The sequence below is a fragment of the Apium graveolens genome, chromosome 3 (assembly GCF_009905375.1).
Source record: "Apium graveolens cultivar Ventura chromosome 3, ASM990537v1, whole genome shotgun sequence".
Classification (NCBI taxonomy): Eukaryota; Viridiplantae; Streptophyta; class Magnoliopsida; order Apiales; family Apiaceae; genus Apium; species Apium graveolens.
This window is the reverse complement of record NC_133649.1, coordinates 143308152-143317847: the sequence shown is the minus strand read 5'-3', so window position 1 is coordinate 143317847 and position 9696 is coordinate 143308152. Positions and strand designations below refer to the sequence as shown.

Here is a 9696-nt window from a genome sequence, read left to right as displayed (position 1 = left end):
AACACTTTTGAGATCAAGTGAAGCACGATTCAGATGATACAGAACTCAGTTCAATTTTGGGGTTCTCCTACTAAAGACCCCAACATGCACATCAGGGATTTCATCGAGATCTGCGACACTTTCAATTTCAATGATGTGACTGAAGATGCTATCAAGCTACGACTCTTTCCATTCTCTCTCAGGGAAAAAGCTAAGTATTGGTTACATTCTCTACCAGCAGGGTCTATCACCACTTGGGAAGATCTTGTTCAAAAGTTTCTCACTAAATTTTTCCCTATGACGAAGACTGCTGCAATCAGGAATGCTCTTACTCAGTTCGCTCAACAAATTGGAGAATCTCTGTGTGAGGCTTGGGATCGATATAAGGAGATGCTAAGGAAGTGCCCACATCATGGCATGCCTGATTGGATGATTATTAACTATTTTTACAATGGATTGGGTGCTACTTCTAGACCCATGTTTGATGCAGCATCAGGAGGAGCCTTGTGGGCTAAAAGCTACGATGAAGCTTATGAACTTATTGAAGTGATGGCTACTAATGAGTACCAGAATCCTTCCCAGAGACTAACTCAGGGAAAAGTAGCAAGAATACTAGAGTTGGATGCAGCAACTGCTATAGCTGCCCACCTTAAGGATTTGATGATGAAGGTGGACACTTTGGATAATTATAGAGTTAATCTAATACTAGTGTATGTGAGCTTTGCGATGGTGCCCATAAAACTGATCAGTGCGCAATTTCTAGTGAATCAGCTCAGTTTGTGAGCAACTTTCAGCATTTGCAGCAACCTGTGCCAGCCACTTATCATCCCAACAACCGTAATCATCCTAATTTCAGTTGGAGCAATGCTCAGAATGCGGTTCAACAGCCTTATCAGCAGTATCCGGCTAAGCAGTACAAACCCTCTGGTTTTCAGCAACCGCAATATGCACCAAAACAACAACTCCAACTATAACAAGCCAATAAAAAATCTGAATTAGAGGAGTTGAAGCTTATGTGCAAGAGTCAAGATGTTTCTATCAAGACCTTGGAAAATCAAATTGGGAAAATTGCCAATGCCTTGCTAAATCGACAGCCTGGTACACTACCTGAGTGACACTGAAGTTCCAGGAAAGAGGGAAGCTAAGGAGCTGGTAAAGGCAATCACTTTGAGGTCAGGAAAGGTTGCGAATCCCGAACAAACTTAAGCATTGACTGAAGAAGCTGGGGCTGAGAAAGAAGTAGAGCAGCATGAAGTAGAAGTGGAACCAAGGAAGACTACTGTTGAGCACACCCCTACTGAGGGTTATACATGGGAGAAACAGATTTATCCTCCATCGCCTTTTCCTAAGCGGCTGTAGAAGAAAAAGCTGGAAAAGCAATTTGAGATGTTTCTGGAGGTGTTCAAGAAACTTCATATCAAAATACATTTCGTTGAGGCTCTTGAGCAGATGTCTAGTTATACAAAGTTTATGAAAGGTATTCTCTCTCGGAAAGTGAAGCTAGATGATTTAGAGACTGTCTCTCTCACGGAGGAATGTAGTGTTGTGCTGCAACAGAAGTTACCTTCAAAGCTTAAGGATCCAGGAAGCTTCACTATTCTGTGTACTATTGTAAAAGTGTCTTTTGACATATGCTTATGTGACTTAGGAGCTAGCATCAATCTGATTCCCTTGTCAATCTTCAAGCAATTGAACTTACCTGATCCAAAACTGATTTATATGACCTTGCAGTTGGCCGACCGTTCTATTACATATCCGTGAGGTATTGTGGAAAATGTCTTGGTCAAGGTTGATAAAATCATCTTTTCTGCTGATTTCGTAATTTTTGATTTCGAGGAGGATAAGAAGATTCCCATAATCTTGGGAAGACCTTTCTTGGCAACTGGTCGAACCTTGATAGATGTGTAGAAGGGTGAGCTCACAATGCGAGTGCTGGATCAGCATGTAACTTTTAATGTGTTCAATGCTATAAAATTTCCTACGAAAAATGAGGAGTGCTTAAAGGTGGAGTTGGTCAATTCTGTGGTTACTTCAGAACTTGATCAATTGCTAAGGTCCGATGCCTTAGAAAAGGCCTTATTGGGAAATTCAGATAGTGACATGGCAAAGGTGAAGAACAATTGCAATATTTGAATGCTTCTCCCTGGAAGAGGAAGATTGATATGCCTTTTGAATCTCTTGGAATGGAGGAATTGAACAAAGCTCCTAAACGCCTGAAACCATCTATTGAGGAAGCTCCCACTCTTGAGCTTAAGCCTTTACCTGACCATTTGAGGTATGTGTTTTTAGGTGATGCATCTACTTTCCTGTTATTATTGAATCTGACCATTCAGTTAGTGACGAGGAAAAGCTCCTGAGGATTCTAAGAGAGTTCAAATCGGAAATTGGTTAGACTATAGCAAATATCAAGGGAATCATCCCTTCTTACTGCATGCATAAAATTCTGCTAGAGGAAGGTAGCAAGTCTACGGTCGAGCAGCAAAGAAGACTTAATCCAATCATGAAGGAAGTTGTGAAGAAGGAAATTCTTAAGTGGCTGGATGTAGAAATCATCTATCCTAATTCTGACAGTTCATGGGTAAGCCTGGTTGAATGTGTGCCAAAGAAAGGTGGAATTACTGTGGTAGCAAATGAGAAGAATGAGCTTATTCCTACTAGAACAGTCACGGGGTGGAGAGTTTGCATGGACTACAGGAAGCTCAACAAAGCCACTAGGAAGGATCACTTCCCTTTGCCCTTCATTGATCAGATGCTTGACAGATTGGTCGGTCATGAGTACTACTGTCTTCTGGATGGTTATTCCGGTTACAATCAGATTTGTATCGCTCCATAAGATGAGGAAAAGACTACCTTCACTTGTCCATTTGTTAGTTTCGCCTTCAGACGAGTTTCTTTTGGGCTGTGTGGTGCGCCAACCACATTTCAGAGATGTATGATGGCCATTTTTTCCAATATGATTGGCCAGAATATGGAGGTGTTCATGGACGACTTCTCTGTATTTGGCGATTCTTTTGATGAATGCTTGAAAAATCTTGGACACATTTTTAAGAGGTGTGTTCCAATATGGTTCTCAATTGGGAGAAATGCCACTTTATGGTGCGTCAGGGCATTATTCTCGGGCACAAGGTTTCTAGTAAGGGTCTTGAGGTGGACAAGGCCAAGGTAGGGGTCATTGAGAATCTTCCTCCACCTATTTATGTTAAGGAAATTCGCAGTTTTCTTGGTCATGCTGGTTTCTATAGGCGTTTCATCTAGGACTTCTCGAAGATTTCAAAGCCACTGTGTAGTTTGCTAAAAAAAGATGTCCCTTTCAAGTTTGATGATGAGTGCCTTGCAGCTTTTGAGACTTTGAAGAAGAGTTTAATCAAGGCACCGGTCATAATTGCACCTGATTGGAATGAACCTTTTGAGATGATGTGCGATGCAAGTGACTATGCAGTTGGAGCAGTTCTTGGGCAGAGGAAGAACAACATATTTCATGTTTTCTACTATGCTAGTAAGACCCTAAATGGTGCTCAACTGAATTACACTACTACAGAGAAAAAACTTTTGGCTATTGTCTATGGTTTTGAGAAATTTCGATCTTATCTACTTGGGACTAAGGTGACACCTTTCACTGATCACGCTGCAATTCGATATCTCGTCTCAAAGAAGGACTCAAAGCCTAGATTAATTAGATGGGTTCCTTTGCTTCAAGAATTTAAGCTAGAGATCAAGGACAGAAAGGGAACTGAAAATCAAGTCGTTGATCATCTCTCGCGTTTAGAGAATCCTAATGCTACTTCATTAGATAAGACATTGATAAATGAGTATTTTCCCGACGAGCAGCTGTTTGAAGTGCAAGAAGAAGAACCGTGGTTTGCAGACATTGTGAACTACCTTGTGAGTAATATTATGCCTCCCGACTTATCTTATGCTCAAAGGAAGAAGTTTCTACATGAAGTGAAGTGGTATATGTGGGATGAACCGTTTCTTTTTCGATAAGAAGCTGACCAAATCATCAGGAGATGTATTCCTTACAGAGAAACGGAGGGGATCTTGCGAGATTGCCACTCAATAGCTTATGGAGGACATTATGGTGGAGAAAAGATAGAAGCTCGTATTCTTCAAGCAGGCTTCTTTTGGCCGACCTTATTTAATGATGCTCACCAGTTCGTTTTGAAATGTGATCGATATCAACGTGTGGGTAATATGTCTAAGAGGGATGAGATGCCTCTTAATGTGCTTCTAGAGGTTGAGGTCTTCGATGTTTGGGGAATTGACTTCATGGGGCCATTTTTCTCACCTTGTAACAATCAGTATATCTTGTTGGCGGTTGATTACATGTCGAATTAGGTTGAAGTTAAGGCGTTGCCAATGAACGATGCGAAAATGGTACTTAATTTTCTTCACAAGCAGATATTCACAAGGTTTGGAACTCCAAGAGTCATAATCAGTGATGAGGGGTCACATTTTTGCAATCGCAAGTTCACCGCTATGATGAAAAGGTATAATGTGAATCATCACATTGCCACGGCTTATCATCCTCAGAAAATGGTCAAGTTGAGGTGTCTAAAAGAGAGATCAAGCACATTTTAAAAAAAGTTGTGTGTCCATCAAAGAAAGATTGGTCTTCGAAGCTTGATGAAGCTGTTTGGGCGTATAGAACAGCATATAAGACTCCATTGGGAATGTCGCCATTTCAGTTGGTCTATGGTAAGGGATGTTATTTGCCTATGGAGCTCGAGCATAAGGCATATTGGGCTTTGAAGAAATTGAATCTTGACTTGGATGCGGCTGGAAAGAAGAGGATCCTTCAATTGAATGAACTCGACGAGTTTCGAATTCAAGCTTATGAGAACAAAAAAAAGTACAAGGAAAAAGTCAAAAGGTGGCACGATCAGGGTCCAGTGCTCAAATCATTTGTGCCAGGGAAACAAGTTCTTTTATTCAAATCTCGTCTCCGTCTTTTTCATGGGAAGTTGAAGTCAAGATGGTGAGGGCCCTTCATAATCAAAACTGTGTTTCCACATGGAGCGGTGGAAATTTTTGAGAATGATCTGGGCCAAGCATTCAAGGTAAATGGTCATAGGCTGAAGCATTACTATGGTCACACGGCAAATCACGAGGTGGTTAGTGTCGTTCTACTATCCATTTGAGCTCAAGGTTCTACGTCGATCTAGCGACGTAAAAGAAGCGCTTCTTGGGAGGCAACCCAAGGTTGTTGTACATTAGTAGGTAGAGGAAGTAAGAACAAAGGAGAAAAACAAAAAAAAATTTGAAAAAGAAAAAAAAATCAAGGCCAACTCTAGTGACCAAGCGCGCCCGCGCTGATCTAGCGTGTGGCCGCGCAGTTTTTCCAGAAGGTAAGCGCACCCACACTAATCTAGCGCGCGCTCGTGCCGGTTTTCCGGAGAGAGCTCGCCCGCGCTGTCCAAGCGCGCGCCCGCGCCGGGTCCTGTTTGAAAAAAATATTAAAAAGAACAGTTTTTAAGGGAATTTCGGGATTTTTGTTATAAAATCAATTTCAAATCGAAATTTACTCTTCCACATCCCAAATTTCCCTCTCCCAATCAAACCCATTATTCTCACGATTCCCACAATCAATTCCCACTTCTATTCCTTATCGAATTCTCACCTCTCCACCCTGGTAAATACACACACTTATATACAAACTTCTCCACCACTTCACAAAATTCTCAAACACAAATCTCTCTCAAACACTTAACTTTTATTCTCTCTCATTCAATCCCAATGGCACCTGAGAGGCAAAGAACACAAGTTAGCAGTAGCACCACCGATTCTTCATCTGCGGGTAGTGTGAGGCCAAGGTTTTCTACTCCTGAGGCTAAAGAGGAGTACATGAGGTTTCTCTCGAAGCCTATTGCTAAGGAGCGAGGTTTTCTGCCACCAGGGAAGGATGGTAAGCTATTAGAGATGATTCTTGAGATGGACTGGGTTTCTTTCTGTGAGGCTCCCACTGTTGTACCCATGACTGTTGTGTGGGAGTTCTATGCTAACGCTAAGGCGGAGAAGAATGGCTTCACGGTGGTTCGAGGGAGGACTGAGGAGTATACTACAGGGGCTATCAGGACGGTGATTGAGTAGCCCACGAGGAAGGTGGGTCAGGACACTTGGAACGATAAGACTCTTGAGGACTTCAACTTGCATCTGATCGTTGCGAGTCTGTGTGTGCATGAGACTCATTGGAAGTTCAAGAGGGGCACTACTGATTACTCCACGTTCCCTGCCTCATGCATAAATAGGTTTGCACAGGCTTGGAACTCATTTATTTGTGCTAACATAATGCCATCTTCGTATGTGCATGAGATTACTGTGGAGCGTGCTCGTCTGCTATGGGGTATTATTTAGGGTGATTACATTGATTTGGAGATGGTGATATATCAGGGGATTTTGAGATTTTTGAGAGGAGGTACTACAGGTGCTATTCCCTATGCGCCCGTTGTGATGAAACTGTGTGTGGCAGTTGCTATTCATTGACCCGCACATGAGCTGCTTCAGCTTCCCAGTGCTCCTATCGACAGTTCTTGTAATAACCCCCAAAATTTTGAACTTTTTGTAACCCTTGTGAATAGTGTTTTAGCTGAATGAGAAAAACTTTTCATGCCACACTATGTAGGGGTTCTGCTATGGATATTCTGAGATTTTATTACTACTTTATATGGGATATAAGTGTATGTAAAGATCGTCAGAATCCAAATCCGAACACTTTGATTTTCCCGGAAATCCAATAGATACGGAAAGAATTGAGTATAAGGTAAAAGGATAAAAGGATTTAAATTAAAGGATTATAATAGAGGATCATAAAAAGGAATATAATGTATTGAGAAAGGTTAAGGGAACCTAAGTAATAAGATCCCGGGTATGATCCTTCAAACGATAAACGAGAACAAAAGTTAAGCGAACCGTATAACAGATCAACGGTCATTAGGCAAACGATTAGGAAGTTAAGCAAAGGGATTAGAGGGAGTGATGTCACCCAACCAATGAGAGGAGGACAAGGAGGGAAAGATGACATCACAAGATGACATAGGCATGACATGGGAAGGAAGGAGGTGTGGTTGAATGAGAACCACACAAATTCAAGGGCAACAAGGTAATTAACTAAATCAAACACAAAAACAAGTCAACCAAGCCAAGCAAAATCAGTTTTCATCAAAATCAAAAAGAACCAAGGCTTTGTTCTTGAGAGCTCTCGGCTTTTTACTATTCAAAAGGCAAGGAAATTCAAAAATCAAAGATCCAAGCTTCCTAAATTGGTGAGTTAATTCCCTAATCATCTTCATGCTTAGTTAGGGATATATCATTAGTTTAAGCCATCAATTCCTTCTCCATCTTCTTCGTTTAATCAAAGAAGAAGACTATGAATAGTGTTTTCAAGTTTTTAACTTGAAATTTTTCTTGTTTTCCTTGAAGATCCAAGCATTCCTAAGACTTCTCAAAGCTTCTTAAGGATTCCTAGCTCCTCCCACCACTTCAAGGAAGGTATATCATCTCCAAACCCTAGATTCCTATGTATTATAAGATGATTTTGATTAGTAGGGTGATATTGTAGCTTGATGTTGTGATTTAGAGTTTGGGATTTGAAATGGTATTGAATTGGAATGGTAAATGTTGTTGTTTTGATTAAAAGAACTTAAGTATGGTTAAAGTTAAGCTTAGGCATAAGTATGAATGTTAAAATTGAATTGGTTGGGGTTGTTATGATGTGGTAAGGATGGATGTTGGTTGTATATTGGATTTGAGGTTGGTTTGTGGTTGGTTTTGAATGGTTTTAAATTGGGAAATCGCGTAAACATAGTCGTCGTAACGTCCGATTTTCTTTAGACTGTTTTTGTGCATAACATTAGGACCCGAGAACCCCCTGCTAGATTATAACCATTACCATGTTTAGATAGCTCATGTTACGAGCTTCGTTTTGATATGTGGTTCGTTCGATTCCGATGCACGGTTTAGGAGAAACGACCGTTTCAAGTAACGGCGTTTCGCGAACGAAACTTTTCCCCTCGCCTTACTTTGAAACAAAGGTTAAAGACCAAAAAGGGTTAATTAATGCATGAAACATTTATGGTAAGTGTGTTAGGCAGTTGGTAAGACACTCGCGAAGGAATCGCCTTAAAACTCGTAAAGGTTAAATTATTAAAAATGGTGGAGCCGAGGGTACCCGAGTGACTTAAGCGAGTCAGTAAGCGCAAAACAAGCGTTAGAGTCTAAGTTAGTTAAAGTATAGATTTACAAGTGACTTTGGTTTAATTCCAACTTACTTGTTGTTTATAGGTTACCAGACTCGTCCCGAGCCTTTTATCACCCCAAGTCGCTCAGGCAAGTTTTCTACCCGTTATAACTGTTGTGGTGATGAGTATATGTAGTGGCATTATCTTGCGATAGATGCATGTTGGTTAATTAGCAAATGTTGTTATATATTGAAGCATGCTGCTATGGTATATATATATGCATGCCTGTTTCGTATTCTTTCCATATATAATTGTTGATAATACCTATGCTAGAGGATAGCGGTAATTTGCATATACCCTTAGTATAGGGACCCAAAGGTGGAAATATTTTCTAAAACCGGGAGTCGAGGATCCCGAGTAGATTTTGTATATATGGATATAAATATATATATATATATACTTATATATATATATATATGGTCATAGTTTTCAAAACTATTAATCGAATAAGGTTTATTCGATAACTTTAACTTTATTTTATTATTGAATATTATTTCGAATATTATTCGAAGGCGTATGACTCCTTTATATTAAATGAATATTATTTGAATAATCAATTGAGGATGTATGACTCACTTTATTTTATTTAATGAATATTACTTGAATATTCCTCCGAGGACTTATGACTCCTTTTATTTTATTATCTGAATATTATTTGAATAATCAATTGAGGATGTATGACTCACTTTATTTTATTTAATGAATATTACTTGAATATTCCTCCGAGGACTTATGAATCCTTTTATTTTATTATCTGAATATTATTTGAATATTCATTCGAGGGCTTATGACTCAGTTTATATTATTTAATGAATATTTTTGAATATTCATTTGAGGATCTATGACTCCGATTGTTGGCTGAGATTTGTTCTTTATTTTATTAAAGAATAAGGTGTAAATAATCAAACTTATTTTCGATTATTCAAATAAAGATAGTACTTTCATATAAGTATATCTTTGGTTATTTAATACTCGTTTCAAGTATAAGTTTTAATACTTCTACTTCAATTATTTTTATAAAGATTATTCTTTATGGGAATATTATTTAAATAATAATATTCAGTCATTTTCTAAATATTCTGGGGACTGATTTACTTCATTAAATCAGCTTTACTCCAAACACTCTATAAAGTGTTTTCGAGTCTTCAAAATGATTTTTAAAAGTTAGAGCGGATCCCAAAACTCATTTTTATATTTAAGATCTTCCTTTTTAAGGGGATTTAAATACTCGCTCAAAACCTGAGGGATCCGGCTCTGTGATGTATTTTATATTCGCAACACGGTTGTAGTTTTAGTAAATGAATTGATTACTTACCCAACGGTCGGGAAGTAAGTCCATCTATTGAGTCGGCATAAGCAACATGGGCTCAGTGGGCGTCCATGATAGTGTAAGTGGCTCAGTGGGAGTCCATCAAATGCATAAGTGGCTGAGTGGCAGTCCAGCATAAGGTCCTATTACGACCAGGGTGATGACCAGTGGGGA

General features: G+C 39.4%; 1 non-coding gene across 1 annotated transcript; it reads right to left on the bottom strand.

Moving 5' to 3' along the window:
* Nucleotides 1–291: 291 nt before the first annotated feature.
* On the bottom strand, nucleotides 292–398 carry LOC141716174 (small nucleolar RNA R71). The gene has a single exon (XR_012572893.1). It is a non-coding gene; the product is annotated as a small nucleolar RNA R71 (small nucleolar RNA).
* Nucleotides 399–9696: the final 9298 nt, after the last annotated feature.